At 44.3% G+C, this 17,893-nt stretch overlaps 1 protein-coding gene across 3 annotated transcripts in view; it reads left to right on the forward strand.

The window, feature by feature from the left end:
• LOC135898782 (uncharacterized) overlaps positions 1-17,893 on the forward strand; it is a 343,693-nt gene that overhangs the window by 121,886 nt on the left and 203,914 nt on the right. For all 3 annotated transcript variants that reach the window (XM_065427942.1, XM_065427941.1, XM_065427943.1), the window contains exon 2: positions 597-629. The gene's annotated coding sequence lies outside the window, so the exon portion shown is untranslated. The remainder of the gene's footprint in view (positions 1-596; positions 630-17,893) is intronic.

A 17,893-nucleotide genomic window follows, 5' to 3' on the forward strand; every position in this document is an offset into this window, starting at 1 on the left:
CTGCTCTTTCGAATGTGCAGGCCGGGCTCTCAGCCAAATTTTAATTGCCGTCATGGCACAGAGCTCCTCATACATATGCAGAAGACTTCTTATCCTAGCTCCTGTTGTGCTAGTGCTGCGGCTTACTAATTAGATTTTTAATTATTAACTGCACGCGGCGTGCGCCCGTGTGGTCTGCGCTGAAAAACTGGCAGAGAGCAACAGCGCCTTGTGCTTGGCGGCGAATTTTTCGGTCAGTGAACTCCTTAAGCCGCACTAATCGCTGCTAATGAAGGCAGTCCTAAAGACGTGAACGCGACATGTTTGCCTCCGGTTCCAGCGCTTTCTTGTGGGGAGCTTTGTGAGAAGTTCGATGCTTTTGAAGTGCGCTTCGTGAATGATGCGCCTCGCCGGCGCTCATTACCAATGAATTGACGCTGCCAGCGGCGCACGCATGTAGAACGTTCACTTAGCCCCGGATGTACTACAGACCGCCTTAAACCAAGAAAATAAAGCTAAGACTTTGACCGCCAGGGCCATGTTCAGCAAACATGAACTGCTTCTCATTGCCCAATAATAACGTTGCGTCTCTTGTTCTTTCTTTTTTCTGTCCGCAGGGGTGGAAGACTCAAGGAAACGAGACATCGTTGGTGAGTGAACAAGATATTTGTGGATGCTTCGTAGTGTGGTTATGGTTTTTTTTTTTGGCTATCGAAATCTCTTTCCTTCCATGTAGCTATAGCAATGCCACAGAATTAGCTATACGTGGCGCAACCTCCGCAGTTGTTTCAGGTAACTGTGTGGATGTTGTTTCGTGGCTTCCTCAACACGCATTAACATTCGCAAAGCATTGACACTTGCAAAAAAGTATTGTGATGCATGCGCATCGATACGCTGTCGTTACTGTAAAACTGGATTTCATATTGGCTGTTGTTAAGCAATGGCGGCACATCGAAATCAATCTGAAATGTGCATCAAGGTACGACTAGGTTTATGGGGTGCAACTACAATTTTAACTGGTGCTATCGAGCCTCCGGATACATTGTATCAGCAATGCGACTATACTGCGGTGAACTGCGATGACGCATTAACTATACCGCGCACGTACATTGTTTTAAAGTCAGTTTAGAAAAATCAAAACCTATAAAGGGTCACCGAAACAGAAAGCCCGTGCTCTCGTGAACAGCTGAAGCTGCTTTCTCGCAGGACTTCGAGCTACGCATACATTTACCCTAGTAACAAATTCTTATCGACAAATCATAGCGATCTCCCTACAATATACGGCATATCCTACATTTTGATTTGTTGTATATATATCAGCGCTCTCAGGCGGTACACATAAGGAGCTCGTGTGGGGGCTTCTGCCATATGACTTGTACGCATACAAAGGTCCACGGCAGCGACCGTACGCTGGCGCTAGGACATAAGGGTTGTGTTGGGCAATAAAAATTAGTAAAAGTAAAATAATTAAAATAGGAAACTAAGCCCTGCCTGCTGCACCGAAGTATTGCAGGCTGCCAAATTAGAAAAATAAATGAAAATGACGTGGTCAAATAATTTTGTATAGAAAAAATGGGGGGGGGGGGGGAGTCTACCACCAGGGGAACCACGGCCAAGGGAACGGATGGTTGCGGGATTTATTATTCATGAATACAATACATATTATCAACATTGTCTGTCTTGACGCACAATTGCTCTTCTTCTGTTCCGTAAATTGCATGCATACTTATACAATGTTAATTTCTTTGTTGTCTTTTCTTGACTTACAATATTTTCTTTTTCGTCGTCAATTGCTTGTGTCCTCTTGTCTTGCCGGTTATCTTCTGTCCGTCGTGTCTTGTCGTTATCTTCTTTCTTCTGGCGTCTTCTTTCCAGGGTGAAATACAAATTTTGCTTTTTTTTTCTCTCTCTACCGTTTTCCACAGCCTACAGAAGTCCAGATTGTTTTAACTGCTGAATTAAATGATACCGATTGTAAAACCTAATATCTGAACTAATTCCTTCACTGCCTTTTTTATTTTATTTATTATTTTTTTTCTTTTCCTCAAAGTATTTAGTTTGGTTTGTTATATGATATAACTATGTACTATGTATATATATATATATATATATCATATAGATTTGACATGTCTACTCATGTGTACGTTTCGCATGTACGTACTCGTACTACGCTTATATATGTTTTCTAATTTTTTTTTACTATTATTTTCTTGCGTTCTTCATTTATTTTCTCTGTTGTTGAATAATAACTACTAGTTTAAGTGTTAATGTACCATAGTTCTATGAGAACTGGGAAGGTCGGATTTGGAGGAGATTAATTTGTTTATTACAGCACAATGCAGTATGGAGTATGGGCACTCCGCCCAAAGGGTTAATTCTGCCCTGTGACTTTACCTCCCTCCATCCAGTTTGATAGACCATAGAGAAGGCAGTTGAACTCGTTGGCATTCAGTTCTGACATTTGTCAACTGTTTATATGGGATGGTTTAGTTTCTGTGAGCCTCTCTTTACTCAGGTGGTAGCCGTGGCCGTCTTACCTTTTCAATTGAGGACTCAACAGTTGGTGTTCATCTGAGTTCGGTGCTAACCAACGCCGTCATACCGAAAGATGCAGTTGATGTTTTCTGCTTCGGTGGTAGCGTTGGTCGTCTTACCGATGATGTCAGATCTGTTTTCCTTTTCGTTCCGTTTTGAAAACTTTCCATATAATCTTTTTCATTCCTGTATATGCCTTTACTTCGGTGGTGGCCGCAGCCGTCTTACCGTTTCAAGGTATCAGGGTTGTTGACTGTTCGGTGGTAGCCGAGCCGTCTTACCGAGTAGAGAATTAATCCTCGGTGATAGCTTGGCCGTCATACCGAAGATGTCAGGTGATGATTCCATTTTTTTTTTTCTGCCTGAATGATTGGTCTGAAGTATGGTTGTTTATTAGGATGGGAGGTTGATTTTATGTTTAACTTGAAAATATGTCCTTTTGGACTTTTATTGGGCTTTTATCGCTTACATGTGCTAAGTGCTTTTAGTCTATTTGTTTATTTTCTAGATTTTTTGTTCTTAACCAATAATATATTCGGTTTATTTATTTATTTATTTTATTTGGTTTTACAAACCAACTAAACCATTTTTTCTTTTTTTAGATTTTACTATTTATCTCTTCTACCATCTCCTCCAAAATACCAAGTGCTTCCCCATCCCCTAGAATTTCCACTTTTTTCTTGCTGTATTCATGTCCAAATTTCATTTTTAATTTATCGCGGTAATTCCTAGTTATTTCGCATTTCTCTAAGTAATGTTCGAAGGAGTTTGCCTCCTCTCCGCAAGTACATGTTCTATTTTGTCTAATTCTGAACCTCTGGAGGTAGTGTGGAAACCGGCCATGGCCTGTCATGAATTGTGAACTATTATGATTTGCCAAAAATAAGGTTGGAATTTCCGTAATATTTTTGATCCATTCCTTAATATAGCTTTTATAAAGGTTGGGTTCTTGATTCCATACAATATTCCATTTTATATATATTTGTTTATATAACTGACTATTAATAAACTTTTTGGATATGGGGAGATCTATTTCTTCCCCGTATCGGATGGCTTTTTTAGCTAGGTCGTCTGCATATTCATTTCCAATATTTCCACTATGTCCTTTTATAAACGTTAATATTATTTTATGGTTCTTGTTTACTTTTCTAATTGTTTCTTTAATTTGGTATATATATGGGTTTAAGTTGTCTGGGTTGCTAATTCCCTGTAATGTAGATAGACTATCGGTTAAAATTTGATAGCTAGCTGAGTTATTCTGGAGAGTTATATATTCTAATGCTTTTGTAATAGCTACTGCTTCTGCTTCGAAATTATTGCTGTAATTTGGCAAGGAGTATTGCTTAGTGTCTATTATTTTTCCTGATTTTATGACTACGAAAGCTGATCCAGCTCCGTGTTCATTAGAGGAACCATCTGTAAAAATATCATATTCAGCCTCTTGAGTTGGATTCTTATTAAAGCTGAATTTATATTTGTTAGTGGGATGAGTTTCCCATTTATCGATTTTGTGTGTTATTTTGGTACGACCGAATACTTTATTGTTCCAAAGAAATTCTTTTCCATTGTTGATAATATTGTGCATTTCTATTTCCTTTTCTATTTTTAAATGAACTGGTGGCAAATTTGCTAAAACATTTAATGCATTATTGGATACAGTTTTGTACGCCTTAGTTATTGATAATAAGGGTTTTCTTTGTGTTGATTTTAATCTTTTAAGAAGAGTGTTGGTGCATTTGTACCATACTGGTGCTGCGTATGTTATTATTCTTTCGGTTCCTCTTACATATACAGTTGTTTGTTTTTAATTCCTCTATTATTGCCTGTAAACTTATTTAAACCCATTGTTAGGTTAGTTACCTTCTCTTTTATATAATCTAAATGTGGTATGAAGGAAAGCTTTTCATCTATTATTAATCCCAATATTTTCATTTGTTGCACCATTTTGATTTTTTCATTTCCTAACTTAAGTATTGGAGGACTTTTTGAATACTTTCCTTTTAATATCATGAATTCCGTTTTTGCCGTATTGAATTCTATGTTTTTCTGTTTACCCCATTCATGTATTATGTTTAAAGTTTCGGTTGCTTTATCTTGAAGATTTCTTTTGGATGTTCCTTTTATTATAATGGTTAAATCATCCGCGAATGCTTGGACATACGTTTTTGCTGGATACTTTTTTACTAAAATATCAGTCATCATTATTGTCCAAAATAATGGACTTAAAGGGGATCCTTGTGGTGATCCTTTTTTTAAATTGTATGTCTTTTCTATGTCTCCATTTTTATATAATATTCTTCGATTCGTCATTACAGCTCTGATTAATTTTATTAGGTTATTTGGACATTCGTTTTCTTCTAAGTATTTTAAAATTTCATCTTTATTAATAGTATTAAATGCGTTTTTAATATCAATTGATATTATTAATGCTACTTCTTTGTCCAAAATAGTTTGATCTAACTTTTTCTTGATATTTTCTAATGCCTGTGTTCTTGATGTTAGTGCCAAGTCATCTATTTGAACCACAAATTGCAAGTCCGAATGGCCGCCACAAACGGTCTACGTAGGCAAAACTGTCAGACGTCGCCGCCGCAATTTTGTCGTGCTGCTTTTGAGAATATTCCAGGCAGACATGTGTTCGCGCAGAGCCACACGTACGCACACGTGAACGCAAATTTGGCTCGATCGCTGCTACTGTTACTAAATCAGGTCATGCTTGTGGTGTCCTCCATTATGTATCCGTACGCGACGTGTACACACGACGTATGGCCGTTGTTGCTTAACCATATTGAATATGTACCGGCGTATACCGGCATCCGGTATACCGGATCCAGTATACGGGCATCCGGCGGTATCCGGTAGTATAGCATTACCGGTGACGACATATCATCACATTGTTATTACTATTTGCTTTGAGAACATATATCCAATTGAATGAGCGAAAAGAAAGAAAGCAGGCGAACAACTTCCACCAAAATGTTCACGTCTGCATACACTACGGGGATTCCCGTAGTGTATGCTCCCGTATATTCCCGTATTATGTGCCCCTCTTAAGAAGGACACATAATCATTAGAAAATGAAGAATTAGGAAGAGGGGTAGAAAAGAAAAAAAATTGACAAATTACAATGACTAAACAAAACAAATACTAATAATGGAGTACGGCAATGGGAACAGAAAAAAAAGAAGTTTTTTTCTCCAGACCAGGTCCCACAATTAGAAAAAAAAAAACCTTCGATGTTTCATTCCTCGCAATAAAAGAAGCTAATAAATAAAATCAAAAATAATAAGTGCAACACTGTCAGCTAATCAGCTAGCTATAATACGATCAAAACGTTGCGTGTTTTCTTTCACCAATTCACCGCAAGGTATCGCCACAAGCGCTGCTGCTCGTGTCGACGCCCGCCATTATGTTCCGGGTGCGCGCCTAAAATGCTAGTGCACGCCTCCGCTACGCTGAAGCCACTAATGCCTCCGCCGAAGGCCTGCCTCATCGCCACTTCAATTCGAATCCGTCGCGTTGATCCGCTTGCATTAGGACGCGGAGAGCGTTCGAGGACGGCGGTCCGAAGACCGCGGCGACGGGGACCCCGCTTGCCTAATTGCGTCCTCGAAGATCCGGCTGGCCGCTCCTCGGCGGGTCTGTTTACGCGTGGACAGCGGCTGCCCGCGGGGCCCTGTCTCGTGAATTCGCCGCACTTTGTGGCGCGCTTACACGTGTTCGGGAGAGCGAGCGGACAGGCATATTCGTGTAATGAGCGCAGGAGACGACCCGCCGCGCGCCTTGCATGAGGGCGCTGGCTGTGTAATCTTGGAAAATGAGACGCTGCGCGCGGTCCGCCGTTCGGCGAGCGCTCGGCGTCCTGCGTCATCTGCCGCGACGTGGCGGAAGTTTCGACGCAGCTTTTGTTTGTTTGTTTGCTTAGGATTAGCAACTGGAGGATCGATAAATCTAATCCGCAGAAATTTGTCGGCGAAATGGAAATGTGGTTGCACCTGAAGGGTGCATTCGGCTTACTTCGTCTACCCTCCCCCACCAACTCCCCATCTCTTCTACATACGGTGTGATCATTCTTCGGTATTACGAACATTTTTTTTAAGAATCGTCTGTGGCAGGCAGCATAATTCTTGTCCTTGAGCTGGATTATTATCGAGAGAGAGAGACAATGATGAATGGTTATTCGAAAAGGCAGACATTACTGGCACGTCATCGAAACACATAAACTAATTATCAACAAATCACTAATCATCGCCTAACGTAATTTTTTTTTAACATTTGGAGTTTTACGTGCCAAAACCACTTTCTGATTATGAGGCACGCCGTAGTGGAGGACTCCGGAAATTTTGACCATCTGGGGTTCTTTAACGTGCACCTAAATCTAAGCACACGGGTGTTTTCGCATTTCGCCCCCCATCGAAATGCGGCCGCCGTGGCCGGGATTCGATCCCGCGACCTCGTGCTCAGCAGCCCAACACCATAGCCACTGAGCAACCACGGCGGGTGTAACGTAATTGCTTTACTGGCACATATTGCAGTCGACGAGTTGTAGCCGGTGAGTTTGCAAGACTTATCAACTTGAAATGAATTTCCGGAATGCAACGCAAGCTGTAAAATAATTAATTGATAAGTTAATTACTTTCTTTTTGTTAATTATATGTATTTCTACTTCTCGTGCAAGTAACGTCCGCATTTGTGAATAATCCAGCTAAAGGCTTAGAATTATGTTATCTACAACAAACAACCTTTTCTTTTTTTAACATTCCGTAAAACTTAGAAATGATCCCCCCCCGTAGAGCGTTTCTGAAAGGTAATTGCACTTCGTATGCTATACCACTACTCAATTTTGCGCTCCGTCCTCATGTCTGTCGAACCGTGCAGAAAAGCAGTGAGGAGAGGAAAAAAAACGCTTTGTGAATTTGGCCCTACTGTATGTATAAGATTAGTGAGACCTTATACTTTACCATTAAATCGCGAGGTGCGAATATTAGAAATCTCGAATACGAATCGAAGTAATTGCAATTATATCTGTATTTTATTGGAAAATTTATAATTAGACATCATCTAAAGTTTGTTTCTTCCGAATACATAAGGAACCACATCAGTTATTGAAGTATATCAAAAGAGAGAATTACGTAAATGGTGACTATTCCAAGTTACTCTGCTGCAGTGGATATACGGTTGCTGCGCAGGAGTGCTAGTTCTTGAGCGAATGCACGGGTCAGTTAACTTCTCGTTGCTTTTCATTAATAATCCTTGACCCTTACGCAGCCTTCGTGAGAATTTCTCGCCTATAAATTCAGGCAGCGAAATTTGTTATTTGGTCATTCGTGCCATGTTTTCGTCCTTTTTAAAACAATATGCGGTGCTGTAGTAATGCACTTCTCTCCTCTAACGAACTCAACACTCTAAACATGCATCTGGTCATGTGCTCCTTAGTTTTTTTTGTTTGTTGTTGGTCTTGTTTATCTTTCATTGGCTATTGTGAATCAGATAACTGAAGGTAGTTGTTCCTCATTTACAAACGCCTTAGTTCATCGGCTGTCCACTTGCGAACGGCATTACGTGCATTGAAATATGCCTAAGATAAGCCATGTAAACAATGTCAGTGAGCTTCTCTCTCTCTCTCTCTCTCTCATATTTTTTTTCTTTTTACTAAGAGGAGTTTCACTGTGTTTAAATGTATATTCGATTCGAATATTCTAAAATATTTCTATCCAGATTGATTCGGAAAATTTTCCTATTCGAACACTTCTGATAAATATTTGTGCAGCCGAACGCTGTAGCGATGGCCTTGCCGGCTAGTTTAATTCCTTACTCTGTACTGAGCTCTTTTTTTCCTTCTTACATGGCGTTTGTTTTTTCTCCTGGTTGCCCCGCAGCGAGCGTGGAAGCCCCATGACGCGGGAACAAGGAAAGAGTTAAGCCGCAATTAGCCACCTCAGCCGAACCGCGCTAAAAAATGCGCCGACGTTAAAGGAGGTACACGGAGCGAGAGACGGCAAAAAAGAGAAAAAAAAGAAAGAAAAAAAAAGAAATATACGGAACACGAGACACGATACTCTATTTTGCCCTTCACGCAACTTACCTGCGTGCCGTCCAGCTCCGAGCAAATATCGCCAGTCGAGCGCGCGCCGTGCTGCTGGTTAAGGTACGCTAATCATTCAGGCAAGGAGATTGGATCGAAAAAATAAAAGAGAAATATATACCTACGCAGTAAGAAGGACGGGGGAGATCCTCGCTGCGCACGCTGAAAACGTTGCTCGTGCGAAACTACGCAGCAGGCCTCCCGCGTGTCTTTTTCCTTAATGAGCTCGATTAATTTGCTTTCTCTGTACAGAACCGTGCGCGCACGCCCGCGCTTTCCTTCCATTGCAAGGTCTTCTACGCCGTCCCTTCGATCCGAGCGGTCTGTTTTTTGCCCCCCGCCCCGTCCCTTCCCAACACCCTTAGCACCCCTTTGCACTCTTCGTCCCGACGTCTTGTCCGTGGAGTCGTTCTCGCTTGATTCTGATCGTCCGATATTTTTTGTTCTTCTCGTTTTCTTTTCTTTCGATGCTCCTCCACGCGGGCCCTCTTGCCCATATACGCTAATGCCTTTGTTGGCGAGTCCGCGCTTTTTCCTTCGCCTATAGCGGGAGACTGCAGCGCTCGTGTTACACTCGACAACTGGGCTGGACTCCCGCTTGTCGTTTTTAGGGCGACCGCCGGCAGCTGGCTTCGCCCTCGGTGCTGTCGCAATTAGATTTTCGGCCTGTCTTTGCCAGGCTTGCCTCGGCTGTGCGAGGGTCGTTGAGTCTCCTCGCCGCGCTCGTGGGATGCTCTGCCTTCTCGTCTTTTCTTTTCTTTCCTTTCCTTTCCTATCTCTCTTTTTTTTAAGCTCTCCTTGGCCCTCATAAAGCAGTAAAGCTGTCGTGAATTAAGCCAACGAATCCGCGCTCCACGTCTTTTGCGGGCACTCCCAAGTCGGTGCTCGCGACTTCCCGGAGAGCTGGCTTCCCTTTGTGCCGTCTTCGGGAGACGGACGTTTCCGTTCGAAATGTAATTAAATAGGACTTACGAGTGGAGAAGGAAGACGTCAGGGAGCGGGGACGGTAAGAACGGAACGAAGAAAACGTTTTAATGCGGGACAGGGCTGAGGGAACGATTTAATGGAAAGTTGGCGAGTTTGCCTGAACCGTTAGCGGACCCTCGCTGATGCATAAATTGGTGGATGGTGTGTTTTGGGTGTGCTTTGTGCGTATGCGAGTATTCAGTCTGTACCGCGGACACTCAACGATACACTCGCGCAGCAGCTAAAGTAACGCAAAGCGTCGGCGCTACAATTTGCCAAGTGGTTGTATTTTCTTTAGTGTTGACTATATGCCGACACAGGGTACTTCTTATTTTGCTTCCTTTGAGAAGCTTTTTAGAAAGTTTAAGGTGAATATTTGTAAGGTAACTCCTCTCAACCTAAGCGATAGAATGTACGCAGATGATGTTTGGCTACCTCGTCGTTGTTATTGAGAAAATATACCTCTCTCTCTTTCTTTTTAATGCCGGACCTCATCGTCAGGTTTTCCTGTGTGTATTTGAACTTCGTAAAGAATTTTCACTTTGGGTTGGTTTCCGTTGGTTGCTGTATCTTTAACGCGTTTCCACTTCATAACATGTATACATTCTAGTGACTTCGACTGTTTAGCAGCTGCTTCTGGAGTTGCGACCTTTTCAAATGACTGCCATCGGATTCACTGTGAGAACCATGCGCTCGCTTTACTCTGTCTCTCAGTTCTTTAAAGTATGGTTCTGAGAACATCGTTGAAATATACTTCAGTCATATATCAACGCCTTTCCTGCGGTCACGGTGGAGCGGGTTAGCGCTAGTCTGCGTTCACACACTGCAAATTTTGAATTAAAACATGAAGCTGACGGAACGCTGCTAATAAAATCTGATTGCGCTCAGCTGCGCGGAAAAGGCCTGAGTAAAAGCACCTGTCTAAAACCAACTGTGCCTTTATTTTCAGCACAGTGCATTGACCAGCCGATAGTGATAACGCTGCGCTTCCCGATCCGCGCAAACATATATTACTTCTCCTATAAAAACCTCTCGGTACGCGCTGAAGGATGGCCGCCGATTCCTTAGTGGCTAGCTCCCCCGGGTCCCGGCTTGCCGGCGTTCTTATGACAGTTGCCAGAGCGAGTGTTGCGAACCTCCCGCTTCCAAGGCCATTTCGCTTTGTTTTCTTGAGTTAGCAATCACTGCGCTAATGGCGCCTGTTTCTCTTCTTTCCGACGGGCGGTCTTGCCTCCTAAGACGGGACATTACGTTTCTTCTCTACACCTCGCCCCCCCCCCCTTTCTTTTTCTTTTTTTTTTCTTGTGCTAGCTTCATGCTCGGTCCACGTATGTTTGTTTTCTCGTTAATTAGAACAGGCAGGAGCAGGGTAGGGAGCAGACAACGACACGCACACACGAAAACGATAGAAACGGTGAGGCTGACCAGAGTCCCCTGCGGTTCTCAACCACGACCGTACTCCCGAAAATGTAATACAGGCGTAACAAGGCTCGGAAAGAACGGTATACGAGGAGCTTGACGCCGCGCGCGGTCGCGGGAGAAAATGGCGTGTCCCGCACGATTTCACGGGGAGTTGTTGGTAGCGCTTAATATTTGGCGTTGCCAAACGCTATAAATCTGCAAGCGCTCACGATGTTACGACCAGCCGACGACGCGTGCCTTATACTTTCGAGGTCGGCGCGGCCCCACTACGCAGAAAAGTAAGGGAAGGAAAAGAAAAGCGACTGTGGAAAGATGCTCGCATGAACGGCATGTTTCTTGAATCACAAGGAGAGTGTCATCGAGGCTGTATTTAGGGATGAAATGCTGGCCACTTGGCTGACCGAGTAACACACCTTGCGGAGGAGGAGGAGGAGGAGGAGGAGGAGGAGGAGGAAGAAGAACTTTATTCAGGTCTTGTACAAGGTGTTGCCACTTGCCTGGCTGCTTTACGTGTCCTGCATGGGCAGAACACGTAATGAGGAGGGAAGATAACCGATGGTGATTAAGGGTTACGGACTGGATTCTAAGAGAATGGAAGCGTAGCAGGGAGTGACAGAAAGTTAGGTGGGCCGATGAGATGAAGAAGTTTTCAGGGACAACATGGCCACAATTAGCACACCACTGGGGTAATTGTGGCGTAACCATGCCGATGATGATGATGATGATGATGATGAAAACCAATTCCCGGAAATGCTAGGGCTGAGCGAACCACACTCCCAGAGCATATGTTCAAGCGTACATATTTCCTTTTTGCATGCTTTGCAATTTATAATATTCATGTCTGCAACGTCATACTATTCCTTCATTTGTGCAGTTGAATAACAGCACTGTTTGTAATTTCCTAAGTGTAACTGCTTGTGCTCTGTTTAGCCTGTAGTGAGGGGGTGCAAACTCCCTCCTTCCCACGTAGTAATGTTTTGCATGGATGGTTAGCTGCAGTAAAGAAGTACCCAGGAAGAAATCGTCTTTCCAGTCTACCTAAATATATTCATGTTTTTTTTATTGAGAATTATGGCTCGTTACCTCTCAAAGCTGCATATTCAGATCGGAAATGGTCGCACCCCGAAATGTCTTAACCCTATACTGCTGTGGTGAAGGAAGACGCATGTGTTCTGGAAGGTTGATTTATAATTCATACTGTTCGCGTGAAAGTTGTTGTGTCAAGTAACCTTTTTGCCATCGCTCATAAAGACAGCAATATAGGTGAAATTGAAGTTAATTGAACTGCAACAGTGTTGCGGGAGATCAGGCAGAAAGCTCATCAATCAAAATTATGGCTAATTGACAGCCTTCCTGTAATGGTGAAATTTCGTACCTTTCTCTTTCTGTCAACCCAACAAAGAGGCGTATTCATATTGCAACGCCCATCGATGGCAGTTTGATAAATGCTCAGCAGAAACGCGCGGCTTAAGCCCATGGTAGTACTGAACGTGTGTGTGCTTACAGAAGAATTATAATCTCCCCAGCGAAAAACCCACTGGCTTTTTAAAATTTCCTCAGCAAAGGCGCAATTGGAGATCGCTGTTCAAAACGCGCCCTCTATTTCGCCTCACGTGACTGGCCTATGCCGTGCCGACGTCATCAGCCGCGCCCGTCGGCACGGCCTAGGCCAATCGCGTGAGGCGAAACTGAACGCCAACTGAACGAGCATTTCGAGCAACGATCTCCGATCGCGCCCCAATATTTCCTAAAGCCTAGTTTCTGACGCCTGGCGACAACAATGACGTCAAGCGACCATTGCAACTTTCACAGGCATGACGAATATTATCGAGCCAAGTGCTTGTATTTATCTACACAACTGTACGTGTTTATCTTGTGCAACTTCCTATCTGACTGTCTTGTATGGCTTCCAGCACTCACGTGAAGAACTTTGTGTTCAACCTGTCTGAATGTATCAATACGACTGGGATTGTATCCGTAAATGTTTGCCAAGCGACGAAGAGTGGGCGATGTTATCACAAAAGCACCATTCTCTTCTATTAGATCGTGTCATGAAAAAAAAAAGAAGCTTAGGACTTGCTTCAATGGTCTTAAATAGCGCCACTACGAGTTTTTAAGTGCCACAAGTTGAGCCTCGACGCCGTCCGTGGGTATGACACCCTCCTGGTCTGCCACCAGCTTCCTTAATCTCCAGTTATTGCGTTGAGCGCGCGCTCCGTGCGCAATTTCTTGCGGCCCTTCGGCGGGCATCAACGTCCCTACTATTAGGCAGGTTCATTAGCTGCGAGGTACAATGGTAACTCGCAGCAAGTTAGTTAATGGAAGTATCCCGCGAGGTCTTCATTAGCGAACGCGCGTGGCTCCTCATTCCCTGCTCCGGCGTCTATTTGCCTAATGATCGCTACCGTTTAACTAAGCGATCGCCGTGTTTCCAGAGCAGATTCGTTCGCACGTTCCCTCCTCTTTTTCCCTCCTATCACTCTCTTTTCCTTTTAGCGAAGTATATCCTACTATCGTACATCCTCGCGTCGTAATCTCTTCTGGTTATAGAACAAGGACATGCTTTCCTTCCAAAATCGAGTTCTGGTGATGCGTAGTTCCACAAGTTAGTTTTTAAACGAAGTATACCATTACGCAATTTGTAGTGGCGGACTCGATGAATTCCATGTATAGTTAATGAAGATTTACCGGAACGGTGTGAAAGAGAACTGCGATAGTGTCGGAAATGGTGTTTGCATTCGTAAGGCGAGAACTGTAGATTATAATTACGTATGCTTCCATTTCCTTTTTTTGTAATTAGAAAAAACATGCTTGAGGTAAGCAAGCCAAATGCACTTTATTAACTCCACAGGGCCACGGAGTTGTGAATAAAATCCTCCAGAAGTTACTCCGAAAGCGTTGACTGTTCACGGAGAGCTTATTCTTCATAATTTTTAAAGCCAAAATCCTCGGGTCACTGTTATCTAGGTTTTTACTGATGTTAGCCACGTGTAGACTGCTGTATTGTATATGCTATAATATACGTGCCCACTGCGCATTCTCTGTTGGGAATGCGGTGTACTCTCTCACTCAACACAGCGGTTGAGTGACTGCACGGCGTTCGTCTGGTGAGCACGATAGATACTCTTTAGAGTTACAGCATAGCTCTAGAGCACATAATTGTCGATTGCCGGTCGCAGCGATCGCATTCCCGTAGAGTCAAAGTGCAAGAACGCCGTAGGTGCGCTTGCATTTAGGTCCGAGTTAACAAACCCTATGCGTAAGTCAAAATTAGTCTACAGAGATCTCCACTGTGGAATTTCTCATAGTGCGGCTGTTGCCCGGGCAGTTAAATTGTGCCGATAAACGGATCGTTCTGCCTCCCCCAACTTTGTAACTCTCCCCTCACATTCGTTCCAACTTTCTCCAGTGTGGGCTGCGTGTGGGTGCTCAGGGTTGTTTGCTCATAAGAGCCTGCTCCTGGCATATGCACTGTAAAATAATTTATACCCTTAAAAGTCAAAAAGGGTGTAAATTATTTTACAGTGTAATAGTTATCTTTTTTTTAAAGAAGGACGTAAATTCTGAGAATAATACGATACACAGAGCGGAACAAAAACACGTTTCAACCGTTCCTTTCCTCTCTCGTATTTTACCTTTTCGGCGATAATTATCTCCTTTAGTTTTCTCTCATATTTTTGTTCCTCCCCCCTTACATCCCTTTTCCCTCAATGTATCGAATGTAGCACTTCTTTACTTTCATTTATCGTGTTCTGTACGTCTGTCTCTCAATCACACACACACAAACAAAAGAAGGGGGGAAGGGGGAGCAGAACCGTCGTCACATAATCATTTACAGCAGCCTGTAGTGCCTTCATGTGCCTCGCAGGACAAAGGCCAACCCCAGCGGTAGCGTGACTGCTTCGAATTAAAGGGAGAACCTGTAATTTTTATATATTGTTATTGTGTGGTTGGAGGCGGCGCTTTAAAAAGGGTATGGGGTTTTACGTGCCAAAACCACGATTTGATTATGAGGCATACTGTAGCGGGGGACTCGGGAAATTTGGACCACCTGGGGCTCCTTAAGGTGCACCTAAATCTAAGTACACGGGTGTTTTCGCATTTCGATCCATGCGGTCGCAGTAGCCGTGATTCGATGACACGACCTCGTGCTTAACAGCTCAACGCCATATAGCCACTAAGTAACCAAGATGGGGGGCGCTTTATAGCGAATGCATATTCCGTGAAAAAACTTCAGTTGGTATATTTGGCGCATGCATGTTATTTGTGTTCCTGTCCGTCATTTTGCGCCGCTAGTTCCCCTTCGATATGCCTCCTAAGGTTGCGCCCATCGTTATTCGTGAAATGGTTAGTTTTCCTTTTGAGGACAACGGCAAGCTGCCTGTCATAATTTGGGAGGGCCTGCCATGTGCTCATCAACCCATTCTTTTTATTATTCTCCGTGTTTTCTTCTCACGATTTATCTTCCCTCTGACTAATTGACCTAGATGAATGTACTGTCGCACAAATTACATAGTAAGTTGTGGCTGACCACCATGTTACGAACTCTTGTTCTCTTGCCTATTAATCCTCATACTTACTCTTGGACTTTGCCGACCAGGCTGTTCAGTAATCTGTTGCAAATCATGGCAAGCATTTGTTGTAAATAATCTCCAGTTGCTAATGTCATCCGCAATTCGCAGGTCGCCAAGATGTACCCCGTTAATCCTCACACCTAATCACTCCCACGTCAACTCCTTGAATACCCTTTCTAAGCACGCATTCAATAATATTGGAGTGATTGTATCTCCCCGTAAGACCCCCTCCCCCCTAATTCGGTAATTTTCCGATTTTCCAACGGAACAGATATTAGCCGATACATTTCATGTATGCCGCTCTAAGGCGTCGAATGTAAAAATAGAGTAAAGAGAATCATTTGCGGCGTATTTTGTTCACAGGGTTGCACGTCTGCAAACAACATCACGGTTATAAGACAGGCTCACAAAGGCCAGATAGACGCTCTCCTCATGTGGCTGGTTACGCCGACGTTTTGAACGAAACATTAAGCTTATGACATGTGCATATAACATGCCGTGTGCGACTAGTCAAGACGCGGAATTTGGCGCTATACAAACTTGTTATTATTTTACCTATGTATCGCTCTCTTCGTATCCTTTCTGACTGCAGGCAACCGTCACCTCACATGTTTTTTTTACTGTTTTTATTACTCTCGTCAACAGCACTCTCTCAAATCTTTCGTAGTTACGTACCTTCGTTTTTTTGTTCTTGCGACACATGCCACGCTTGTCTCTTGGCAGACGGCACACTTCAAACGCGGACAGTTTGGTAATGCCATCCCTTCATCCTGTTTTTTTCCAAAGTACACCGTGCAAGTGTGCTCATACCATCTGGGCGACACCGCCTTGGGTTGCCGCGGCAGAGGCGGGTCGCGAGGAGGTCACTGCGGCTCAAAGGAGACGACCACCAAAGGCGTCTTCCGGCTCAAAGACGTGCCCTTTGATCCTCTCTGACGTCTTCGCTGTCACTCACTGCTCGCTCTCACTGTCCCCAAAAAGTTGGCGACGTGCCGCACAGGAAGTTGTCGTGGTGATCAGGTGGTTCCTGCGTGTGTGTACCCCTTGTTAATGCCGCTTACGTTTTTTTCCCGAGGACATCGGGGCTGCGCACAACACGTGTTTCCTGTTTCTGCGATGAAAAAAAAAAAGGAACTTAGATGGAGAGGGGAAGATTTGAGTTGATTAACAGCGAGGAAACAGATGTAAGCTTTCGCGCTGCGCTCGCCGCCAGCGTCGTTGCATCATAAGTGAATGCTTCCTATCCACGTGTACCTATGCGCCCCCGCTTACACACCTGCGCCTCGTTGCTTCGACGGCTCGCCTTCAACCAGCTTTGATTAGCCTAATGGAACACTCAGATTCTGACCGGTGCCTCGAACAGAAATGAAGCAAAACTCGGCAGAGGGAAAGCATAATGTAATCGGGTTGGAACAAAGCAAGCAAAACATTGCGATCTCTGTTGACAAGCGCATAGTAAACGTACGAGATTAGACGAAAGAGAAGTGCTGTCGTTCCTCTTTCAGTTTCGCCGTAAACTGGCTTTTTTTGTTCTTTGTTTGTTACAGCTTTGCTTGGTTTCGGAAGTCATATCAACGCCGGCTGTCGGAAAATCGTCACACACGTGCGCGTTCCCCCTATCAACACGCTGCATCGTTGCGCACAACTGTGCATCCCCTCTCCACACGTCCCTCACTCACTTACTCTACAACTGAGCTTCGTCAGACTCCCCTAATTATGTGCCGTAGTGCTGCCCCGTCGGTCTGTGGACGGCTCCCCCTGTAGTGGAAAGGCTTCCTCTGCGGGGGTAGCGCTTTTCCTCGTTAAAACGAAAACCGCGTGTTCTCTGTCTGAAGGGGCTGAGAGGGAGAGAGATTGGAAAGGGGGGGGGGGGTTAACACGTGTTTCCGGACGTCACACGTCTCGTCGGCGGGGACTTCCACTCGCGGAAGTCGCTCTCTGAAAGAACGGCCGCTCTCTTCGCCACACAGCAGTCGCGCGTCGCACACGCAGCTGTGAAGCCGTGCAGACTGCTCGTCGCCGGCATGGGTCGCGCGCGGGGGTAAATTTTCTCACGCGCCGTACACGCGACAGAACAAAAACGCGCTGCGCTTCATTCAAAACTGGCGCGGGCCGCTTCGGCAAGTAATTGCATTAGCCCCGCACCGAGTGCCATAAATCATCTACAGCCTACTTCCTCTGCTGAGGCCGGCCGTCTCATTTTTTAAGTCTATTTCTTGGTTTTCTCGGCAGCCTTTCTTTTTCTTCTTTTTTTTGTCGTACGTCGTTCTTTTGCGCAATTTCTCGCGCTTTTCGGCGTGCTAAGAAGCCACTCCTCAGAAGCATGCAAGCC

The sequence above is a fragment of the Dermacentor albipictus genome, chromosome 3 (genome assembly GCF_038994185.2).
Source record: "Dermacentor albipictus isolate Rhodes 1998 colony chromosome 3, USDA_Dalb.pri_finalv2, whole genome shotgun sequence".
Taxonomy (NCBI): Eukaryota; Metazoa; Arthropoda; class Arachnida; order Ixodida; family Ixodidae; genus Dermacentor; species Dermacentor albipictus.